Below are 25,439 nucleotides of genomic sequence, written 5' to 3' on the forward strand. Positions count from 1 at the left end.
TGCCCACTCTGCCAGGAAGCCGGGCATCTCCTTCGCCCCAGGCACCTCAGGCCCTGCCCCTGTTACCCCCGCTGCCCTCAGTGAGGAGGTCATTGACCTCCTCCGAACGCTCATTGTTGGGCAGACTACCCTTTTGAATGCCATCCAGGGGGTGGAGAGGGAGGTTCATCGCAGCAATGCGTACCTGGAGGGCATTCATTCGGGTCAGGCTGCCCATCAGCGATCGTTCCAGGCTCTGGCCTCAGCACTGACGACAGCCATTGTCCCTGTCTCCTGCCTCCCTCTACTAACTCCCTCCTCCCAGTCTCCTGTTCCTCTGCCTGTCCCACCCACACCATCAGACCAGCCTGCACACACCTCAACACCCAAGAGAAGCTCATCCAAACATAAGCACCACAGATCACGCAGACATTCACACACGCAACATTCCGATGCAGACATGCCAACAGTCACTACCACCTCTGTGACCCCCACCTCCTCGTCTCCCTCCTCCCTCCCTGTGACGTCTACACTCACACCTCCATTCACCTCACCATCAGCCAGTGTTTCCATCACCAGCACACCCTCCACTCCAGTCCGCACACGTGCAGTCACCACCCCCACTGCCATTTACACGTCCCCTGTGTCCTCTCCCACTGTGTCTGTCACCCCCTCTTCCACACCACACAAACGCAGCCACCCACCCACCCAACAGCCATCCACCTCACGACAGCCTATCCCTCCTGCACCTGCACCCAAAGACAGCAAACGTGACTCACCTACAACCACATCCTCTCCCTCCACTCCCATTCCCACTGTACCTACCACTCTCCATTGTCCCAAGAAACTCTTCCTCGCCACTGCTAACTTCTTTCCTGACCCTGAGCCCCCCCCTCCTTCTCGTCGGGGTAAGAAGAGCACCTCAGCCACCACCAGCCCTGCAGCCCCCTTGACAAGGGTGCAGGGGTATTGGAGCCCACCAGCCCGCATGTCTGGATCTTCGCCCAGCAGCAAGGGGACAGCCAGCCCACCCCCTGGGAAGAGGAGCAGAAGGCGGAAGGGGCGCCGCAGGAGCCCGGCTTCTACATCCCCCCCGGACACCACCCAGAGACAGTCACCAGCCACAGCTCCAAAGGGAGGAAAGGGCCACAGACTCCCGACTAAGGAGGGCAAGGGCAGCAAGTCGGAGAGGTCAGGCAGCAGGCCTGCTGCCCAGGAGGAGCCCACCACCCCCATAGCCGCTGCCCAGGGAGGACCCAGCCCAGCTGGCCAGGAGGGCCCCACCACCCACAGCCCAGGTGGGCATTGAAGGAGCACCATCCCCGCTGCCCAGGAGGGCACCACCAGGCAATGAGCAGTTGGCCATAGACCGGCCGCCGTCTCAAGCCCCGCTGAACTGGGCCCCGCCGTCTCCAGCACCGCTGAACTGGGCCCCGCCGTCTCCAGCACCGCTGAACTGGGCCCCGCCGTCTCAAGAACCACTGAACTGGGCCCCGCCGTCTCAAGAACCGCTGAACTGGGCCCCGCCGTCTCCAGCACCGCTCCGCTGGGCCCCGCCGTCTCAAGAACCGCTGAACTGGGCCCCGCCGTCTCAAGCACCGCTCCGCTGGGCCCCACCGTCTCAAGAACCGCTGAACTGGGCCCCGCCGTCTCAAGCACCGCTCCGCTGGGCCCCGCCGTCTCAAGAACCGCTGAACTGGGCCCCGCCGTCTCAAGAACCGCTGAACTGGGCCCCGCCGTCTCCAGCACCGCTGAACTGGGCCCCGCCGTCTCAAGAACCGCTGAACTGGGCCCCGCCGTCTCAAGAACCGCTGAACTGGGCCCCGCCGTCTCCAGCACCGCTCCGCTGGGCCCCGCCGTCTCAAGAACCGCTGAACTGGGCCCCGCCGTCTCAAGCACCGCTCCGCTGGGCCCCGCCGTCTCAAGAACCGCTGAACTGGGCCCCGCCGTCTCAAGCACCGCTCCGCTGGGCCCCGCCGTCTCAAGAACCGCTGAACTGGGCCCCGCCGTCTCAAGAACCGCTGAACTGGGCCCCGCCGTCTCCAGCACCGCTGAACTGGGCCCCGCCGTCTCATGAACCGCTGAACTGGGCCCCGCCGTCTCAAGAACCGCTGAACTGGGCCCCGCCGTCTCAAGAACCGCTGAACTGGGCCCCGCCGTCTCAAGCACCGCTCCGCTGGGCCCCGCCGTCTCAAGAACCGCTGAACTGGGCCCCGCCGTCTCAAGCACCGCTCCGCTGGGCCCCGCCGTCTCCAGCACCACTGAACTGGGCCCCGCCGTCTCAAGAACCGCTGAACTGGGCCCCGCCGTCTCAAGAACCGCTGAACTGGGCCCGCCGTCTCCAGCACCGCTCCGCTGGGCCCCGCCGTCTCAAGCACCGCTCCGCTGGGCCCCGCCGTCTCAAGCACCGCTCTGCTGGGCCCCGCCGTCTCAAGAACCGCTGAACTGGGCCCCGCCGTCTCAAGAACCGCTCCGCTGCGCCCCGCCGTCTCAAGAACCGCTGAACTGGGCCCCGCCGTCTCAAGAACCGCTGAACTGGGCCCCGCCGTCTCAAGAACCGCTGAACTGGGCCCCGCCGTCTCAAGAACCGCTGAACTGGGCCCCGCCGTCTCCAGCACCGCTCCGCTGGGCCCCGCCGTCTCGAGAACCGCTGAACTGGGCCCCGCCGTCTCCAGCACCGCTCCGCTGGGCCCCGCCGTCTCAAGAACCGCTGAACTGGGCCCCGCCGTCTCAAGAACCGCTGAACTGGGCCCTTCAAGGCAAGACCCGCTGAACTGGGCCCTTCAAGGCAAGAAGCGCTGAACTGGGCCCTTCAAGGCAAGAAGCGCTGAACTGGGCCCTTCCAGGCAAGAACCGCTGGCCCTTTGGCAGACGTGGCAGGGCAGAATCTGTCTCGGGCAGGGCTGCAGGATGTCCTCTGGCCAACATGCCTCCTCCAGTGGCAGTGGGGTCTGTTATGGACTGTTTGGACTGTGGCTTTGCACTCCCCAGGATGGCCCAGTGGGCAGGCCACCCACTGTATGGACTGTATGGACTGTGGCTTTGCACTCCCCAGGATGGCCCAGTGGGCAGGCCACCCACTGTATGGACTGTATGGACTGTGGCTTTGCACTCCCCAGGATGGCCCAGTGGGCAGGCCACCCACTGTATGGACTATATGGACTGTGGCTTTGCACTCCCCAGGATGGCCCAGTGGGCAGGCCACCCACTGTATGGACTGTATGGACTGTGGCTTTGCACTCCCCAGGATGGCCCTGTGGTCATGGAGTCCCCTCGTGGATCTGGCGTCGTGTACTCAAGTGGCTGAGGTGCCTGTCCTATTTTATTTCTGATGCCCCTTCAGTGTTCTCTCCGTGGAGTTATTGTCGTGGGACTGGGCCTTGCCCCTTTGCACAGGACCCCTGTGGTCCACGGACAGTGGTTGGACTACATTTAGTAGCTGTATATATTTTGTACATAGTTTATTTATTTATTGGGATTACTGGTGTCCATATTTCAATATATCTGCCCGTTTATGATCTCTTCTTTTGGTCTTTGCATTATTTCGGGGGGGGGGTTTGTGGGTTGTGACAGTGATCTGTGGGAATGCATTGATGTGTGTGTTGTAGTGGGTATGGGTGGGTGGGTGTGTGCCGGTAATCTTTTCCCTCCCCTGTGTCGTAGGTGCAGTACTCACCGATGTCTTCCGCGCCGCCGGGCGTGCTCCTGGTACATGAGCAGGTATAGGAGTGCGGGGATGACCTGCAACTCGGGTTCCATACTGCCGGAATCTCGCGTGGAGTGCGTAGAGGTGAGCGTTTTCCCGTTCGTAGTCTGTTTCCGCCGTGTTTTTATCGGCGGTGCTCCCGCCCCGGAAAAGGTGGCGGATTGGTGGGTCGTGATAGGGTGGGCGGTACATTGTCTGCCGCCTGGCTGTTGGCGGGGACCGCCGCGCTGTTTGTTTGTTCCGCCGTGGCGGGCGGAGTGTTAATGCGGCGGGCTGTGTTGGCGGTTCCCGCCAGGGTCAGAATTGCATATTTTGGACCGCCGGCCTGTTGGCGGCTTGGCCGCCGCATTATCACCGACCGCCAGGGTCAGAATGAGGGCCTTTATCTCCTGATTCATCACTTGATTGTAAAATAGACAATTGAGGAGCAAAATTGTTTGCATCTATAACTGCACCCACTTAGCTCGTAGCTCCACTACCAGTTTATAGCTGATGGCAAAGAGAAGTAAAAAAAAAAAAAAGGAAACGCTATTTGTTCCTAAAAAACATGTGCTGTTCCAACTATTGTAAGAACGGTCTAAATCCATACCAGGCACAAGGCTGTCACAGAAAACCTCAAAAAGTTTAATTATTAGTGTTAGAAATGGGGTCTCTGGTAGGCAGTCAGTTTGCACTCTGTCCATGCAGGGGTCATCACTTTAGTCAGGGTACTGGAGATACACGGCTCAGATAACCCCTGTTCACCCCCTTGGTAGCTTGGCACAAGTAGTCAGGCTTATCCCAGAGGCAATGTGTAAAGTATTTTTACTAACACACACAGTAACACAGTGAAAACACCACAAAAGCACTCAACACCAGTTTTGAAAAATAGCCAATATTTATCTGAGTGAAACAAGACCAGAACACTAAAAATCCAACATACTCAAGCAAAGTTATGGATTTCAAAGTTTAAACTTTAATACAGCACTTAAAAATGATTAAATTTGGTGGTATCACGGATTTGTGACGGAGTCGTTCCCAACAATCCGACTACAATGGTGGTGGTCACGAAGCCGCACAGACCCTCAGGTACAGTACCTTTTGAAAGTGAGGAAACAAGCTGGTGCTCGGGAAGCGAGGTGTCGCTGTGTCCGGTGCGGCGTCGGTTCCGTTGCTGCAGAGCAGTGGAAATGAGGCACCGTCAGTGCGAATCATTGGTTTCTTACTCTCCGGTGGGGTTGATGTCAACTGGGTCAAGAGGTAGTGGGCCACCTCACGGGGTCGTGGTCACGCCACAGGGCTGCAGGCGCTGCAGCAGATTCGGGTGCCACGAACATCGGTGACACAGCACTCGGGGTTCACAAAGTCATGGGATGTCGGCGGGCTGCAGCGATATCAGGCCTGCGATGCCAGTCGGGGTCGTTGCACTTCAGCGAGGACCACAGCTTTGGTTGCAGGTGGCATTCCGGGGTCAGGCAGTGGTTTCGGTCCAGGAGTCGCCCTGCAACATTGCACTTGTTTTTTCTTGATTTTCAACCAGCCTTTACTGCCAAGGGTCCACAAACGGGAAAAGACACAACCTGGTGAGTTAGGGTTCACAGCAAGTGAACCCAGAGGCTTGAAGGTCAAGTTTGTGCTGTCCCTGAGACTTCTTAACAGGAGGCAAGCTCAGACCAAGCCCTTGGAGAAACTTCACAAGCAGGATACACAGCAAAGTCCAGTCTTTGTCCTCTCTAAGGCAGAAGCAATAACTGCAAGCCAACCCAGGGCTACCTAGGGCCTTCGTTAGGGGTGCCTTTCATGTACAAAAAGGGAAGGTTTGGGCCTGGCATGTGGGTACACTTGCCAGGATGAATTGGCAGTTTACAACTGCACACACAGAAACTGCAGTGGCAGGTCTGAGCCTTTGTTCACAGAGCTACTGATGTGGGTAGCACAATCAGTGCTGCAGCCCTTCTAGCAGCATTTGGTTTACATGCCCTGGGCACCTCTAGTGCACTTTATTAGGGACTTACAAGTAAACCAGATGTGGCGAGCATGGAAAAGCCAATCACAGATACAATTTACACAGAGAGCACTTCCACTTTAGCACTGGTCAGTAGTGGTAAAGTTGCCTAGAGTACCAAAAACTAGCAAAACCGAAGTTCAGCACACAGTCAAGAATACAGGAAGCAGAGGCAAAAAGACTGGGGAAACCGCACCAAGGATGCCAGGTCTAACAATTAGCCAGTTACATATACATACTAATGAAATACAAACTGCAGCCATATTACTTAGAGCAGGACAATTAATTTCACTAATAAAAAATGCATGCTATTCTAATTAAAGGATACATGGACCACTAATAGCTGTGCTGCAAAAACCAATGACCACTGTTAACGGTAGTATAGTTATTATTTTGGTCTGCTAGTTTGGTATATGTGAGCAATATTCCTAACATATATATATATATAGTGCCCAGGAGTATTGTAATAAAATAACAAACTAAATAGTCCTATTTGAGTGAAAAATGGGATTACTTAGAGTTTGGCTGCTAGGGAATATGCACCATTTTTTTAAACAACATCCATCATTTGAACAACTCTTATTAACCCACTTAGGGGCATATTTACGAGCCACTAGCGCCACCGGAGCATCACATTTTGTGATGGTCCAGTGGCACTGTGCACTGCATCATATTAACAAGGTGAGGCTAAGTCACTTTTTGTGTCTTAACCCCACCTTGTAAATATGGGCCCTCCGACTGAGTTTTCTGCGGCACAGTGGTGTGCAATCCGTGTTGCTGTTGGTGATTCACTACAACACCTTTGCTTTTGATGCTGCCCCAGGTTTACAGGAATTTGTGAATCTGTGGCAGGGCCAAAAACTAATGCCACTCCAGGGGTGGGGTTAGCATGACACACCGAGGTGAAATACATTTATTTCTCCTTGTTTTTGTTTTTTCCATGTGTGCTGCGTTCTGCAAAAATCTATGAATGATTGTTTATGTGCCCTTCCTGCACATAAGCAATCATGCAATAATACGATTCCTGCAGCATACAGAGAAGTTCCAAATCGCCATTGTAGATTGTTTATGGTTACTGTACAGAAACAATCATTTCCTTTAACACAGACACCCTTGCAGTTTGGTCCAAGGATGCCTGCATTGGCTCTGGCAGTTAAATTTTGCACCAGCGCTAAGAGAAACACAAGGGTGCACAGTATTTTTGTAAAAATGGCGTATTCCTGTGTCTCAGAACTGACACAGTGCGGCACTGCCAATTTTGACACAGCGCTGCGCCAGTTACTTGTAAATCTGGCCTTTAGTGTTTTCCATAAGTTTTTGAGGATGGAGACTTATGTGATTGAGACATCCAAACTGCTTAGAGAAGGCACAATTCACAGCATTGGCGGTGAGGGAAAAAGCATTAACACATTTGAAATTCCTAATGCATGACATTTGCCAGCTAAGTAAGGGATTTTACAAAATGCTCAGAAGAAGAGGTGAGGGGCTGACATAGCCTTGGTATCCTCCATCTATCTTTTTTTCATAAAATTGCAACTCCAGACTCCCAGTCTCAGCTCCTCTGGGGATATTCCATAGCAGTGCCAATCAAAGGTTTCTGAATGCTTTCCATAAGGACAGTGCTGCCCTAAATGAACATGGGTGGAGATGAAGAGCAGAAAGGAAGTGCCCATCTGCAAGGTTGACTTCAGCCATATTGGAGTTTCACCTGCCATGGATCCCATGAGGTTATGAGTATCACTAAGAATACTCCGTAGAACAGGGGATACATTTCACTGTATGTAAATGTAGAGCATGAAGAACATGGAAACATTTTAGAGACTGGATAGTTATCACTTGTCAATAACTTTCTAGTGCTGACATTTCAAACCATCTAGGACACCGTTAGACTTGAAAGCCTTAGGCTGGTCTTCCCCCTAACTTTTTGCCTACCTCCTCCATTTTTAATTCCTCATTTTTGATGGCCCTAGGACACTATGCACTTTATCACTGCTTAAAGTGCTTGTGCTCCTTCCCCTAAAACATGGTATCATTGGCGTAATTTAGTTATAAGTCCGTACTAAAGTGCACGACGTGCCCAGGTCCTGTAAATGAAATGCTCATTATGGGGCTGCATCACTGATTTTGCCACTCACTGAAGTAGCCCTCCAACCATGTCTCAGGCCTCCCATTGCAGAGCCTGTGTGTGCAGTGCTACGCTGCCTTGTCGAACTGGCATAATACTAATTTGCCAGGCCAAAACCTTCCTTTTTATATAGACAAGTCACCGTAAGGTAGGCCATCGACAACCCAAAGGGCAGAGTTCAGTATATTTAAAAAGCAAGACATGTACTTTTAAGTTTTCCATGTCCTGGTAGTGAAAAACCTCCAAAGTAATTTTTCACTACAGACGGGCCTAACTCTCCCATACGATAATATTGCAATTACCTTGTTACACCTTATACTTGTAATTTAGTGTATGGGAGGCATAGGTTTTTCGAGTTTGATGTCTCTGGACTCACAATTTAAAACCACAATTTATGATGAAGTCAGATTGTAAATTGCAGTTCTGAAAATGCCATTTTTAGAAAGTTGACATTTTCTTAATTTGGTAATTTGGTGCCCACTGCCTGTCTCTAAATACACGTCTTGGGTGGGTGACAGCTGGGTTTTGTGCATTCTCTCTAGACAGCCACACACAAAGGGAGCTTAGGTGTGACTGATTGGCCATCCAAATCCTGATGGGCCATCCTGGGCAGGATGGGAAGGAGGAGCTGACATGCCTGAATAGGCTGTGTCCTGTCCCCACACAGAAGGATGTATCCCTCCTCGTAGTGGGTCTGGAGCCTGGGAAGACAGGGAAGACCTCTGTGTGCTTCGAAGACCTTTCTTTGAAGTATCTCCTTCTTCAAAAGCACAACAGGGTATAAGTAATACACCTCTGACACTTCAGTACACTTATGGACTTGTAAATACTCTGCCAGGAAGAAGGGCTGTTGTGCCGTTATAAGGACTGACACTCTGCTGGACTGCTATGCTGCTAGACTCCTGCTTTGCTGTGCTGATGTGCTGCCAGCTGCTTCTTGCCTGGTTGTGAGATAGACTGGACCTACATCTCCCTACCCCAGAACCCAAGGTGACTCCAAAGTCCAGCTGACTGGTCTCCTGTTTTCCGCAGTCCCAGTGACATAAAAAACTTACAGCGCACCTGCTACAGCACCTGGACTCTGCCAACTGTGATTTTTCCTGACTAGTGGTACCACTCCAGTTCTGGGCCCTTTGAAGTGGGTATAAAGTGCTGTTCCTATCAAATCAATGGATTTCTGGCACTGTGCGAATCAGAACCGGTGCATCGCCCATGCTGGGTGGATCAGAACTTGTGCATTGGCCCCCCCTTGTGTTGATCATAGTGGATTCATTGCCTCTTAAGTGGGACTAAACCACAGCACATTGCCTTCAGAACCACTGCAGCTAGGACCGACGCATTGTCACTGCTACATTGAGAAAATCAACATATCTTTGCTACTTTGTGGAATGGATTGACGCATAACATTCATTGTGGGGATCAACTCTGATGCATCCCCTTGGCTGCATCTCACATCATCCTCGATGCAGCCAGGCTCAAGGTACTTTTGTTCAGCGGGCCTACGTGGGTCCCTGTATCCGGCGCGATCAGATTTTGACAATTGACACTTCTGGCTTCTAAGCACTTTTCTCCAGTTTCTTTTTTTTTTAAATGAATAACTCAAATTCTACTTATTGTTTTGTTGTTGTTTTAGTCTTGTTGCAATTATTAAATTAAGTTTGATTTTCTTCATGAGGTGTGTAATCTTGTTATGTGGTGTTTTCACTGTTTCACTATTTGAAGTGTTGCACAAATACTTTACACATTGCCTCCTAAGTTAAGCCTGACTGCTCTGTGCCAAGCTACCAGAGGTGGAGTGTGTTTGTGACTTTTTCTGAGTAGGATTGTGGTTCCTGCTTGATCAGTGTGCATACCTCTGTCATCCAGAAACCCAATTTCTAATATACACTGACTGCTGAAGCATGTCGTTATGCCACCTCAAGAGGAACATTGGAAGATATGTTTCACTGTGTGCTTTAAATTGCTGCTCCCAGACCATTATTTCTGAATCAGTAAGACAATGTCCTCAGTTGGGTCCTCACAGGGAGTGACTTGTGTCTGGTGGGGCAGGTAACTGCTTTCTGATCTAGCTTTTGAAATCTTAGGTAGAAAGAAGCTGAGAAGATTCTTAATCCAGAGGAAGCAAACAACAGAAATAACTTGCACTCAAAGGAACAGATTAGGTGGAAACAGCCCTGAAATACTACAACTGATGTGGCTGTAAATGAAATTGCCATTGGCCTTTTCACGTTAATCAATCCTGCAAAATATTCTATATTTTTTAACTGAACCAGACGTCAGACCAAGGCCCCAAAATATCCCTTTTACTTGGCTGGAATTCATGGCTCAGCACCACCTGCTTTTCTACCACTTCTACGTTTGGCATTGCTGAGTTCAAACTTCTTTAAATTCAATGGCCCAAACCAGATCCACAGTTGTATGCTATATCTTGCTTTCAGTAGACCTACCTGGTAAATCCCATTCTGACCCCCAACCTCACATTCTGGTCAACCACTGGCCATCACTAGTCAGGCTCACTTTGGTCCCTTGGTTACATTAGAATTCTATAATGACCAGTTGATATTATTGGATGCTTTCAGTTTTCCCATTTTCTAGTTTTGACAACATTTGTCAAACTCATTGTGATTTTATTTTTTGCATCATAACATTTCAGCTGCATGATTAATATCCTTTGTTTCTGATCGTCTGGGTTGACAGCACAGCTGTCACCAGACAACTGCGTAAGAATCACAGAGGAGGGGCTTTGCCCAAATGTTGGGAGTCAGGATTATACATGTTTGTTTGGGCAGAAGTTGTGTGCTTCCACAAAAAGGTGTGTGACCTCCATCTGTGATCATTTTGTTTACTTGTCCAGCTTCCTGAGCTTGAACTTTCAGGGGAACAAACATAACATTATAATGTTATTAAAGTGTCTTAGATAACTAGGTAATTTACAGTGTTTTTCTGGCAGCAGCACAGATGGGAAGAGAGAACTCATTAACCTACATGTATTTTTAGGTCAGGCTTGACAGTGCAACTTTTGCCTGGCCTTATATGAGGAGCAAAACAGAACTTTCAGAGCCCTACTCTGAGAGGTCTTAGGTTGTTGTCACATGTTGGTCCTCCTGAGTACAGGATTTGATTGGGCTCAATTTGTGTGCATCTACTAACAAGACTGCATTTAATGCACTCTTTGGATTGTGGCAAAGTTTAGATTTGTTACAGCAGGACTGAGCTGGTTGTGGTGGCTGGGCAATATTCGTGGCAATAGGGCTGATCTGTTTATTATCAAATGTTATGATAAAGGCACTAGGCCTAAAATATGTATTGTGAAAAGCATACATTAACCTCAATAGGCATTCAGGTGTGGATTGTTATTACTCTTTTTTAAGGCTTGTGTGTAGGTATTTTATTGTACTAAATTGCACAGATTACTGTACTAGGCAAGGGTTTTGATGATGGCCACCAACTCTGACAAACCTTGGGGAGGGTTTAACTATAATGATTCTTCTTAGACCCTGTTTTGGGGGCTGTATATTTTTTGAAAGCTGTATGTTTCTACATATTTGTAATTTTATAACTGTATGCATAATGGTTGCCTGTTTATGCGTACTTCAATAGGTTGGTGTTGGGTAAAGTGTAAAGCCCACTTTAAAGTTTAAAGGCTTCATCAGTTCATTGGAAAAAGCATGCCAGATTTAATAGGTTTGATCTATTTATTATGACATGTTATGACAAAACCACTAGGCCTGACTTACTTATTTTGAAAAATATGCATTACACATAACAGACATTTGAGGGTGGATTGTTAATGCACTATGTTAAAGCCTATAGATAGGTACTTTGTTAAATGGGCATGTACAGATTATTGTAGTGGGCAAGAGTTTTGGTGTTGGTAATCTACCCAAAAAAACTGTGGGATAGAAGATATGCACTACAATAACACTTAGTAAACTTTCTTAGAAGAGATAGTATTTTGCTTTGCCAACTATAATTGTGTTTACATTTGTACTTTAATGATTGTGTGTGGATGGGTGCCTTGTGAAAAGCTTACATTCCATACAATGGGCTTAAGTTGGTTATGATGACAAGCCAATGATAAAGGCTATATGTTGGAATGTTCATTTTAAAAAGTAATGATAAAGGCAGAAGGCCTGGCATAATGATTGTGTAAACAGTATGTTAAAGTCAGTAGGCATGCAAGGGTGGATTGTTAATTAGTCAAAAATAAGGCTTTATTCGATTTTTTTCAAAAGATCATAAATGCACAAGCAGTAAAAACAATTGATGCAGTTCATGCAATGCAAGTACATATTATTATTTAAAAATCATTGTTCATTATTCACCCTGCAATTGGTCATCTCTTATTCCAATTATATTCACATGCAATCACTTCAATCTTTTTCTGGCATTAAGTATAGCACACAGAAAATTTGACAAACCACAACATACTTTGATGGTTGGAAGGGATTGTTACTATAAGTAGGCTCGACGGCATTTGTGTAAATTAAGAGATCTTAATAAAGACATTATGTAATGCTTCCTCTGGCTAACATACAACTTACAAAATAAAACAATATGCAATGTGCTTTGTAATAACACAGAATCACAGGGGCAGTTCATTAATGTCAAAGACCACTCATTCATATCAGGCAAGCTAATCAAGCAATGAAACATATCCAATTTCAGGCAAGTAAGGACAAACCAGTGCATAGTATTCATTATAGACTTTAGGTAGGGCTGCATACCATCCACAGTCAACATAAATTGATTCCTCAAGACACTAGGGCCCATATTTGTACTTTTTGATGCAAACCTGTGTTAGTGCAGGTTTGTGTCAAAAAGTATAGAGCCGAATAGCGCCATTCCTGGACGCCAGCTGGGCGCCATATTTAAGCTATCATGGTAGCTGGCGCTAAAGGCTGGTTAGCGTCAAGATATTTGGCACTAAATGGGTATGGGAGGAGTAGGGAAAACTGAAGGTTGTGCGGGAAAGAATGGCGCTAGTCAGGTTAGAGTAAAAAAAATATTCTAACCTGACTAACTTCATTTTATTGACACATAACCCCCATGGACATGACTCCTGTCTTAGTAAAGCCAGGAGTCACACCCCCAGCCCAATGGCCATGCCCAGAGGACTTATTTCCCATGGGCATGGCCATTGGGCACAGTGCCATGCAGGGGGCCCAAGTTAGCCCCCCCATGGCACTTAAAAAAAACAAGAAATACTTACCTGGGCTTACCTAGGATGGGTCCCCCCATCCTTAGGTGTCCTCCAGGTGTGGGTGCGGGTGGGTAGGGGTGTTCCTGGGGGCAGGGAAGGGCACCTGTGAGCTGTTTCCATGGTGTTTGACCATGAAAATGAGCCCACAGGTCCCCTAACGCCTGTCCTGACCCAGATGTTAAATAATGGTGCTAAGCAGGCTTAGCACCATTATTTAAGGCCCGCCTCCTCACGCACAGGAGGATAAATAAGGCGCTAGGACCTCTGAACCCGTGAACGCCTAACTTGCATTTCATTGACGCCAGGTAGGTTTTCACGGCAACAAAATGACGCTAACACCATAGCTTTGGCGCTAGACGGATCTAGCGGCAAAGTTTAAATATGGAGTTAGGTTTGCATCAAATTAGCAGAAAAAAAATGACGCTAATTTGACACAAACAGAGTATAAATATGTACCCTGGTTTCTGCAATCCTGCAGACTGCCTAAGTTCTTCTAGATGAGTAAGACGCTCAGATCTTACGTCTTTCCTACTTATGGCAGCCAGTAATTCTGGCTTCTCATAATAGACTGAGTGACCCAAGTCATTAAAAAAATTCTTAATATAGGTCAACCACAAAACTCTCAGAAGAAGCCCTCAGAATGCCATGATTTAAACTGCCATACTCTGCTGCCCAAATTTTCTGCCATTAAAGCACTGGTTATACCATTATTAAATCTGTAAGAAAAGTGACCCCATTTCTGTATGACAAACAAATGAGCCACCTTTTAGTATAGATAGAAGAGATATCAAAAAAGTTGTTTTCCACTGTTTGTAGCACACTACAATCGAGGCCTAATTAAGAGTAAGGCAGACAGGAAAGCCTGTCTGTGAAACTCCTGACAGGGTGGCCCCCGCCTTTGTAGCGAGCACCCAGCCGGAGTAATTAAGATTTTCCTTCTAGGACAAACCTCAGTTTCCACCTACCGGCCTAGCAGGTAACATGCTACAGCATTGTCTCTGGCTCATAATAGAGGCAGCGGCAATGCTGTAATAGAGGCAGCGGCAATGCTGTAGCATGCAGGGTGCACCAGAACCCTCACAATGTTCACTGTCTGCAAAGGCGACAGTGAACTTTGTGATGGTGCTGGCAGGAGGCCACTGCACTGCCCATGCCCAGTGCATGAACAGTGCATCAGCCCCTCTGTGGCCCACTGCACCTGTTTCCACCAGCTTTTTCATGGCAGTTTTACTGTGTTACTGCAAAATATTGTGCAATATTCCACTTGCCCACTGTTTAACCTTAGGTTAATTTGCCAATAGGAGTTTTCGCAAAGCCATGTAGTGCTACTTTTGTAGGCTTTGTGTCGGATCCTTGGTGTGTTTTCACTATTCTGGTGCTGCACTTGCATGAGCTTTCGTTGCTATGCTTGTTTGACTCTGGTTTAGCTCCTCATTCTGTTTTGAAGCAGTTACCATCACCAGAGCAACTGTGCTGCAGTAAATTTAGACCACTGAGTTACTTACTTTATCTACCTGTGAGGTTAGTTTGAAATAGATTGTTTGCTTGATTGCACAACAAAAACTGTTCAGCTCCTTACAATGAAATAGTAATCATGCCAGCCAGCCACATGCTTCTTACAGCCCAATGACACTCATTTGATATCTTTTTGTGTTTTTTGATTACTACCTCTTGCACTAATGCTAGTTATCAATGCTAATATTCCATCCAGATGCTTCAACACACAACATGAACATGCACTGATGGTGTCTTGGTGAGTGACATAGCTGCATGTCATGCCTGAACGAATGAACACTGGACAATATTATTGAATTGTAAATGGTCACGTTTTCCTCAAGTTTAAATTAAGAGAGCAGTGATATAGAAAGTCGATTATTGCTCCCAGTTAACTACTCTCATGTCCAGAACTTGGATTAAGGAATTGATGGGCCATACATATCATGAAGAGCTGCGTCGGCTCAGCGCAGAGCACTTTTTTGTTTCAGGAGTGTCTAAAGTTCTTACCTATCATTCTGAATTTCTCTGAGTTAGTGCAAGACCTTTAGGGGAAATATGTTGGAAGCAATGAACTGAGATCCTCTCGGTTTTCAAATAGCTCTACGGGCTTTGTAATGTACTCAAAAGTTAGCACTCACATTCTGATTCAGTTATAGAGAGATGTTTAGTTGTGGTAGATAGGGTGAATTTGCATAAACTTACCTGTTATTTCTTTAAACCATAAATATGTCAAAGCCATGCGTTTCAATTAGCAGTTAAAAGGCATTGAACTGGTGCCAGTGAGTATCGTTCATGCCTTGCTGGTGGCTGTCAGCTAAGGATGTTGGAATCTCCCAAAATTTTTGTGCACCAAAGTTACAGAGTTAGGGGCATATTTACAAGCCCCTTGCGCCACCCTAGCATCATTTTTTTATGCTAATGGAGCACCAAGGAGGCCCCCACCATGAGTCATATTTACATATTGCATTGCTTTACTTTACAATCCCTTGCACCACATTACACCTGCACCAGTTATAATGTATGCAAAGGGTGGGGCGTTACCGGACAGGGAGGCCCAAAAAAATGGTGCAGTGAAAGTGACAAGACGTGTCCCTTCCTGCACATAAACAATCATTCAAAAATGATGCTTGGTACTTCTATGTGTGCTGCATTATATAGCACACATAGAACTGCCAAATCACCATTGTAGATTGTTTAGGTGCATGAAGGACCTTCCTGCACATTAACAGTCAATCTCTTGAACGCAGACACCCTTGCACTATGGTGAAGGGATGCCTGCATTGGCGCTAGGTAGCTAAATTTAGCGCCAACGCAGGGGGAAACACAGGGGTGCTCAGTATTCTTGTAAATATGGCGCATCCCTGCGTTTCAAAACGGGTGCGGCGCTACTGATTTTGGGGCAGCAATGCACTGCGCCAGTTTGTTTTAAATCTGGCCCTATGTTCCTTATGGACAACTGCACATAAATACTGGAACAGAATAAGGGCAATCTGGGACCAGTATGTCTTAATGTCGGGACATTTAGCAAACATGTGGACAAAATCTGCAGATGAAAGCCAACATCTTAGACACTAATGCCCTGATTTATACTTTTTTTGCGCTGCTTTTGTGTCATTTTCTGACGCAAAAGGGACGCAAATGTACAAAATACAACTATATTTTGTAAGTTTGTGCTGCTTTTGTGTCAAAAAAGTATGCAAATGCGGCACAAAAGAAGTATAAATCGGGACCTTACTTCTATTGCTAATAATGAAATGGGGCCTTTTATTGAGCTACAGTGTGTATTACAAGATGCAGCCTTTTAAATTGTTGAAGCTCCAATCTTATTGATACAAGTGAAGAGTCTATTTTATGGATAGCATCCGATATGTAAGTCATTGAAGATTGTCTGACAGAGTTGAAGACTCCACGTATATGCTAGATTCGTCAAGACATCCTCTCTAAAGTTCATAGTTCTGTGGTAATCCCTTATAGATAGTTTACACACATTTAATCCACAGATTAAATATATATCAGGATCTCTGGATGTACAAGAGCACAATCACAAATAGGATTAGGTAGCATATAGCAGATATTTAAAAAGTCTGTTTTGAAAGGTTATAAATTGCAGTGTTTCAAACGTGCCAGCTGCTCTACTGGTCTCACTCCAGTACAGTACCCCAACCAAGCTACTGTGTCATGAAATATACGGGTGAGGGCTGGATTACCATAGAATGGTGCGCATGAATGAACGCCACCTTGTAAATACAGCCCCTTCCCACACAGCACTGTGCGTGGAAGGGGCCTGCAATGGGTGTTGCTGTGGGCCTGCCACAGCAACACACTTTGCATTTTGATGCTGCCTCAGATTGTGAAATCTCGTAAACCTGAGCCAGCACCAAAATCTAACGCCACCCCAGGGGTGGTGTTAGCAGGGTGCAACAAGGAGGAATACTTCTATTCCTCCTCAATTTATGCTTTTCTATGCATGCGGTATTCTACTGCACGCATAGAAAAAGCAAAATGCCGGAAATGATTGTTTATGTGTGGGAAGGTGTCCTTTCTTACACATAAACTATCATTTGAAAATGACACTTTTGCACTTCTGTGTGTGCTGCATTGTGCAGCACACACACAAGTGCCAAGGCACCATTAGTGACTGTTTATGTGCAGGAAGGGACACCTTTCTGCACATAAATAATCACACCCCTCACGATGGTGCAAGGATGTCTGCGTTGGCAGCTAAATTTAGCGGCAGCACAGGAGGAAATGCAGGAGTGCTCCGTATTCCGTTAAATACGGCCCATCCCTGCGTTCCTAAAGTGACGCAGCGCTGCCAATTTTGGCACAGCACCACGCTGTGCCACTTTTCCTCAAATCTGGCCCCTAGTGTATCGGAGTTAGGATTGCAGTCACCAAGAAGGCACCTGGGGGCATACTTATAGTGGCCTAGAGCCACCTTGTGCCACATTAATATAATTGTTTTTGATGTTAAAGTGGCCCAACGAGACCGAAATCCCCGCACCTTATTTACAGGGTGGCGCAATGCATGCATTTTGAACAATGGAATTTAGATTTCAGTGGACTGGATATCTGTCACCGTTGTGACAGAGTAACCCCTCTACTGAGGGGCCCTAAGTTAATTTAGATATTACTTGATATACAGGGCAAATAGCAGAGGCGATAATGAGTATCCTTGCTAAGCACCCCTGTATATTTTGAGAATAGTAGATCTATCTCTATCTATACCACTCTGGCTGATGAATTTTAGTGGTGACTCTGCACACAATGCATCTATTTATTGCAGAACCCCATAGTACACATGGTTGACCAAAAAATATCCAGGAAACCTAGTTGAATGCCTTTTTGGCATCTAAGACAATCATACTGACCTGTCTCCCATGAATTAGGTGCATCAAATATAGCAATGACAGTATTTATATAATTAGTAGTGTCTGTGTTTGGGATAAATCCATGTTGTTGTGGGCACACCAGGTCTTGTACATCCGCAGCAAGCCTCAGGCAGGTAATTCACCATAGATTTCAGCATTAAGTAGATAGTAGGATTTAATCAATTGTCTTCAGACTGCATCCCTTTGTGTAGAAATTCCATGATATTAGTATTATTTCAAGACTGACATCGCACCCTTGATCGATACTAAGAACAACCAACGAAAACACAGGTATTAGAACATCCCTGAATGTTTTATAAAACTCAAGCGGGCTAGAATCCTCACCTGATGCTGTTCCCAATGGGTGAGAATATATTGCCACTTTATCTCTCACGGAGCCAGCCTCAGGCTCATCTGTGGAATATTAGCATTTCACAAAGATTCATCAATTTTGTTCTGCAGTGGAGGAGGATAGCTATCATGTACCGTTTGGTTAAAATCTCTGAATTAGTCAAGTATGGCTTGTGAGTCTGTATACCATTTCCCCTCTTTTACTCTAATGCACTTAACTGCAATTTTATAAGCTAGTACTCTTGAAGGTTTCTCCCTCTGTTCATTTTGGGATTCCCTGTGAGCACTATATACTGCAGCCACCTTCTCCCTATAGATACAGTCCATACCACTGACATTTTTCATCAGTTCAGTGTACATCTTTAGCTTGTCAGGGCCCCTATCTAAGATAGCCTAGGCATGACTCTGCTCTAGCTTCTGTAATTATAGGTGCAATTGCCGAGTCCTGCTTTTATATAGCTTATTTTGTTCAAAAGTGAATTGGCTAGTTGACCCCTGTACATAAGAATTCAAAGCTGAGCACTCAGTGTGTTCCAAACCATAGTTGGGGTCGAAGAACCTGTATCAACTGCTATACATTCTGTTAATCAACTTGTCATTCTTATCTATTAATTTAGTTTTGTTAATAATGACCTGTTAATCTACGCTTTTCTTTGTTAGAGTCTGAATCCTGGATATCTAAAAGTACAGGACTATGATCTGAAGTAATCTTGGGACAAATGTCCTTCTCTGTGTGATGAATCAGGCCCTGTGGAATAAATTCCATTTCAACACTAGACTACTGTCTAGGTGGTGTGAAATAAAAGGTATATTCCAGGCTCTCTGAGTTGAGTACACCCCAAGCATCCACCAAACCTGAACCCGGACCAGCTCTTTAACCCCTTCCCCGCCACGGACGTAATGGTTACGTCCATGGCAGCGCCCATGTGGCGCCATGGACGTAACCATTACGTCCTGAATGCTGCCCTCGGGAGAAGCGCTAGCGCTCCTCCCGAGGGCCGCCCCCCCACCCCCCTAGGTCAGGGCTGACAGGGGGATCCCTTCCCTTTCAACCCCGACCCCCCCCCACCCCCCCTGTGACGTCAGCGCGCGAGCGCGCGCTGACAATCACACAACCTCCCCCATCGCGCTGGAAGCAGAGCTTCCAGCGCGATCGAAAGAGAAATGCTCAGCATTTCTCTTTCGATCACGTGGGGGAGGCCCGGAGGGGCTTCAAAGGGAAGGAAATTTATTTCCTTCCCTTTGAAGTCTCTCCGAGGGTTTCAAAAGCCGGATTGCTTGCAATCTGGCTTTTGAAACCCCACTAGACACCAGGGATTTTTTTTTTTTTAGATGAAATTGACAGAAGGGAGCGACCCCTTGGGCAAGGGTCGCTCCCAGGGGGTCATTTTTTTTTAAGGCCTTTTCTGCCCCCCCTGGGGGCAGATCGGCCTATTATTAGGCCGATCTGCCCCCAGTGGGGGCAGAAACCTCTAGACACCAGGGATACTTTTTTTTTGTTTGTTTTTTTATTTGTTTTCTTTTGTTTTTTAGGTGTGGGATGCGACCCCTTAGGCAAGGGTCGCTCCCATAGGGGGAAATTATATTTAGGCCATTTCTGCCCCCTTTGGGGGCAGATTGGCTTATTTTTATGAGGCCAATCTGCCCCCAAGGGGGGCAGAAACCACTAGACACCAGGGAGTTTTTTTTGTTTGTTTGTTTTTCACGTAAGGGGAGCGACCCCTTAGGCAAGGGTCGTTCCCTTGGGGGGCAAATTTATTTTAGGCCATTTCTGCCCCCCATGGGGGCAGATCAGCCTATTTTTATTAGGCCGATCTGCCCCCACGGGGGGCAGAAACCACTAGGCACCAGGGATTTTTGTTGTTGTTGTGTTTTACAGATGGGGAGCGTCCCCTTAGGCAAGGGTCGCTCCCCTGGAGGGGCAAATTGTATTTAGGCCATTTCTGCCCGCTTTGGGGGCAGATCGGCCGATTTTAGGTCAATCTGCCCCCAAGGGGGGCAGAAACCACTAGGCACCAGGGATCTTTTTTTTGCGCCGTCACGCAAGGGGAGCGACCTTGTAGGCAAGGGTCGCTCCCCGGGGGGGGGGGTGAGGGGGGCAAATTTATTTTAGGCCATTTCTGCCCCCCCTGGGGGCAGATCGGCCTATTGGTATTAGGCCGATCTGCCCACAGGGGGGGCAGAAACCTCTAGGCGCCTGGGCAAATAGTTTTTTGTGGTTTTTTTTTTTTTTGTTTGTTTGTTTTTTTAGAGATGGGGAGCGACGCATTAGGCAAGGGTCGCTCCCCTGGGGGGCAAATTGTATTTAGACCATTTCTGCCCCCCTTGGGGGCAGATTGGCCGATTGTAGGTCAATCTGCCTCCAAGGGGGGCAGCAACCACTAGGCACCAGGGATCTTTTTTTTTGTGCCGTCACGCAAGGGGAGCGACCTTGTAGGCAAGGGTCGCTCCCCAGGGGGGCGGTGAGGGGGGCAAATTTATTTTAGGCCATTTCTGCCCCCCCTGGGGGCAGATCGGCCTATTGGTATTAGGCCGATCTGCCCACAGGGGGGGCAGAAACCTCTAGGCGCCTGGGCAAATAGTTTTTTGTGGTTTTTTTTTTTTTTGTTTGTTTTTTTAGAGATGGGGAGCGACGCATTAGGCAAGGGTCGCTCCCCTGGGGGGCAAATTGTATTTAGACCATTTCTGCCCCCCTTGGAGGCAGATTGGCCGATTGTAGGTCAATCTGCCCCCAAGGGGGGCAGAAACCACTAGGCACCAGGGATCTTTTTTTTGCGCCGTCACGCAAGGGGAGCGACCTTGCAGGCAAGGGTTGATCCCCGGGGGGGTTGGGGGAGGCAAATTTATTTTAGGCCATTTCTGCCCCCCCTGGGGGCAGATCGGCCTATTGGTATTAGGCCGATCTGCCCCCAGGGGGGGCAGAAACCTCTAGGCGCCAGGGCAAATTGTTTTTTTTGTGTTTTTTTTTTGTTTGTTTGTTTGTTTTTGTAGAGATGGGGAGCGACCCATTAGGCAAGGGTCGCTCCCCTGGGGGGCAAATTGTATTTAGACCATTTCTGCCCCCCTTGGGGGCAGATTGGCCGATTGTAGGTCAATCTGCCCCCAAGGGGGGCAGAAACCACTAGGCACCGGGGATTTTTTTTTTGGCACCAATGTCACGCAAGGGGGGGGCGACCCCATAGGCAAGGGTCGCTCCCGGGGGGGCAGGGGGGTTGGGGGGTGGGGGACAAATTTATTTTAGGCCATTTCTGCCCCCCCTGGGCCCGGCTGAGCTAGAGGCCAAAATCCACAGGTAGGCACTGTTTTCTATGAAAAAATGTGATGTGTCCACGTTGTGTTTTGGGCCATTTCCTGTCGCGGGCGCTAGGCCTACCCACACCAGTGAGGTATCATTTTTATCGGGAGACTTGGGGGAACGCTAGGTGGAAGGAAATTTGTGGCTCCTCTCAGATTCCAGAACTTTCTGTCACTGAAATGTGAGGAAAACATGTTTTTTTAGCCAAAATTTGAGGTTTGCAAAGGATTCTGGGTAACAGAACCTGGTCAGAGCCCCACAATTCACCCCATCTTGGATTCCCCTGGGTTTCTAGTTTTCATAAATGCGCTGGTTTGCTAGGTTTCCCCAGGTGCCGGCTGAGCTAGAGGCCAAAATCCACAGGTAGGCCCTGTTTTCTATGAAAAAATGTGATGTGTCCAGGTTGTGTTTTGGGCCATTTCCTGTCGCGGGCGCTAGGCCTACCCACACAAGTGAGGTATCATTTTTATCAGGAGACTTGGGGGAACGCTGGGTGGAAGGAAATTTGTGGCTCCTCTTAGATTCCAGAACTTTCTGTCACCGAAATGTGAGGAACATGTGTTTTTTTATCCAAATTTTGAGGTTTGCAAAGGATTCTGGGTAACAGAACCTGGTCCGAGCCCCGCAAGTCACCCCTCCTTGGATTCCCCTAGGTCTCTAGTTTTCAGAAATGCACAGGTTTGGTAGGTTTCCCTAGGTGCCGGCTGAGCTAGAGGCCAAAATCTACAGGTAGGCACTTCGCAAAAAACACCTCTGTTTTTTTCCAAAATTTAGGATGTGTCCACGTTGCGCTTTGGGGTGTTTCCTGTCGCCGGCACTAGGCCTACCCACACAAGTGAGGTATCATTTTTATCGGGAGACTTGGGGGAACGCTGGGTGGAAGGAAATTTGTGGCTCCTCTCAGATTCCAGAACTTTCAGGCACAGAAATGTGAGGAACATGTGTTTTTTTAGCCAAATTTTGGGGTTTGCAAAGGATTCTGGGTAACAGAACCTGGTCCGAGCCCCGCAAGTCACCCCTCCTTGGATTCCCCTAGGTCTCTAGTTTTCAGAAATGCACAGGTTTGGTAGGTTTCCCTAGGTGCCGGCTGAGCTAGAGGCCAAAATCTACAGTTAGGCACTTCGCAAAAAACATCTCTGTTTTTTTCCAAAATTTAGGATGTGTCCACGTTGCGCTTTGGGGTGTTTCCTGTCGCCGGCGCTAGGCCTACCCACGCAAGTGAGGTATCATTTTTATCGGGAGACTTGGGGAAACGCTGGGTGGAAGGAAATTTGTAGCTCCTCTCAGATTCCAGAACTTTCTGCCACAGAAATGTGAGGAACATGTGTTTTTTTAGCCAAATTTTGAGGTTTGCAAAGGATTCTGGGTAACAGAACCTGGTCCGAGCCCCGCAAGTCACCCCTCCTTGGATTCCCCTAGGTCTCTAGTTTTCAGAAATGCACAGGTTTGGTAGGTTTCCCTAGGTGCCGGCTGAGCTAGAGGCCAAAATCTACAGGTAGGCACTTCGCAAAAAACACCTCTGTTTTTTTCCAAAATTTAGGATGTGTCCACGTTGCGCTTTGGGGTGTTTCCTGTCGCCGGCACTAGGCCTACCCACACAAGTGAGGTATCATTTTTATCGGGAGACTTGGGGCAACGCTGGGTGGAAGGAAATTTGTGGCTCCTCTCAGATTCCAGAACTTTCGGACACAGAAATGTGAGGAACATGTGTTTTTTTTAGCCAAATTTTGAGGTTTGCAAAGGATTCTGGGTAACAGAACCTGGTCCGAGCCCCGCAAGTCACCCCTCCTTGGATTCCCCTAGGTCTCTAGTTTTCAGAAATGCACAGGTTTGGTAGGTTTCCCTAGGTGCCGGCTGAGCTAGAGGCCAAAATCTACAGGTAGGCACTTCGCAAAAATCACCTCTGTTGTCTTCCAAAAATTTGGATGTGTCCATGTTGCGCTTTGGGGCGTTTCCTGTCGCGGGCGCTAGGCCTACCCACACAAGTGAGGTATCATTTTTATCGGGAGACTTGGGGGAACACTGGGTAAAAGGACATTTTTGGCTCCTCTCAGATTCCAGATCTTTCTGCCACAGAAATGTGAGGAACATGTGTTTTTTTAGCCAAATTTTGAGGTTTGCAAAGGATTCTGGGTAACAGAACCTGGTCCGAGCCCCGCAAGTTACCCCTCCTTGGATTCCCCTAGGTCTCTAGTTTTCAGAAATGCACAGGTTTGGTAGGTTTCCCTAGGTGCCGGCTGAGCTAGAGGCCAAAATCTACAGGTAGGCACTTCGCAAAAATCACCTCTGTTGTCTTCCAAAAATTTGGATATGTCCACGTTGCGCTTTGGGGCGTTTCCTGTCGCAGGCGCTAGGCCTACCCACACAAGTGAGGTATCATTTTTATCGGGAGACTTGGGGGAACGCTGGGTGAAAGGAAATTTGTGGCTCCTCTCAGATTCCAGATCTTTCTGCCACAGAAATGTGAGGAACATGTGTTTTTTTAGCCAAATTTTGAGGTTTGCCCTCCTTGGATTCCCCTAGGTCTCTAGTTTTCAGAAATGCACAGGTTTGGTAGGTTTCCCTAGGTGCCGGCTGAGCTAGAGGCCAAAATCTACAGGTAGGCACTTCGCAAAAAACACCTCTGTTGTCTTCCAAAAATTTGGATGTGTCCACGTTGCGCTTTGGGGCGTTTCCTGTCGCGGGCGCTAGGCCTACCCACACAAGTGAGGTATCATTTTTATCGGGAGACTTGGGGGAACATAGATTAGCAAAACAAGTGTTATTGCCCCTTGTCTTTCTCTACATTTTTTCCTTCCAAATATAGGAGAGTGTGTAAAAAAGACATCTATTTGAGAAAAGCCCTGTAATTCACGTGCTAGTATGGTCACCCCGGAATTCAGAGATGTGCAAATAACCACTGCTCCTCAACACCTTATCTTGTGCCCTTTTTGGAAATACAAAGGTTTTCTTGATAGCAATTTTTTACTCTTTATATTTCAGCAAATGAATTGCTGTATACCCGGTATAGAATGAAAACGCACGTCAGGGTGCAGCTCATTTATTGGCTCTGGGTTCCTCGGGTTCTTGATGAACCTACAAGCCCTATATATCCCCGCAACCAGAGGAGTCCAGCAGACGTAACGGTATATTGCTTTCGATAATCTGACATTGCAGGGAAAAGTTACAGAGTAAAACGTAGAGAAACATTTATGTTTTTTTCACCTAAATTTCAATATTTTTCTTTTTCAGTTGTTATTTTCTGTAGGAAACCCTTGTAGGATCTACACAAATGACCCCTTGCTGAATTCAGAATTTTGTCTACGTTTCAGAAATGTTTAGGTTTCTGGGATCCAGCATTGGTTTCATGCCCATTTCTGTCATTGACTGGAAGGAGGCTGAAAGCACAAAAAATTGCAAAAATGGGGTATGTCCCAGAAAAATGCCAAAATTGTGTTGAAAAATTGGGTTTTCTGATTCAAGTCTGCCTGTTCCTGAAAGCTGGGAAGCTGCTGAGTTTAGCACCGCAAACCCTTTGTTGATGCCATTTTCAGGGGAAAAACCACAAGCCTTCTTCTGCAGCCACTTTTTCCAATTTTTTTAAAAAAAACTAAATTTTCCCTGTATTTTGGCCGATTTCTTGGCCTCTTTCAGGGGAACGCACAAAGTCTGGGTACCTCCAGAATCCCTAGGATGTTGGAAAAAAAGGACGCAAATTTGGCTTGGTTAGCTTATGTGGACAAAAAGTTATGCGGGCCTAAGCGCGAACTGCCCCAAATAGGCAAAAAAAGGCCTGGCACAGGAGGGGGAAAAGGCCTGGCAGCGAAGGGGTTAACAGAATGTCTAAATTTGACCATATGTGGAGTTGCAAAACGGTTAGTGTCTAACTTATATTTAATAATACAATTAAAGTTGCCTAGTGTTATCAGATCCCTGGCCCTTTGTGCTA

The sequence above is a fragment of the Pleurodeles waltl genome, chromosome 9 (assembly GCF_031143425.1).
Source record: "Pleurodeles waltl isolate 20211129_DDA chromosome 9, aPleWal1.hap1.20221129, whole genome shotgun sequence".
Classification (NCBI taxonomy): Eukaryota; Metazoa; Chordata; class Amphibia; order Caudata; family Salamandridae; genus Pleurodeles; species Pleurodeles waltl.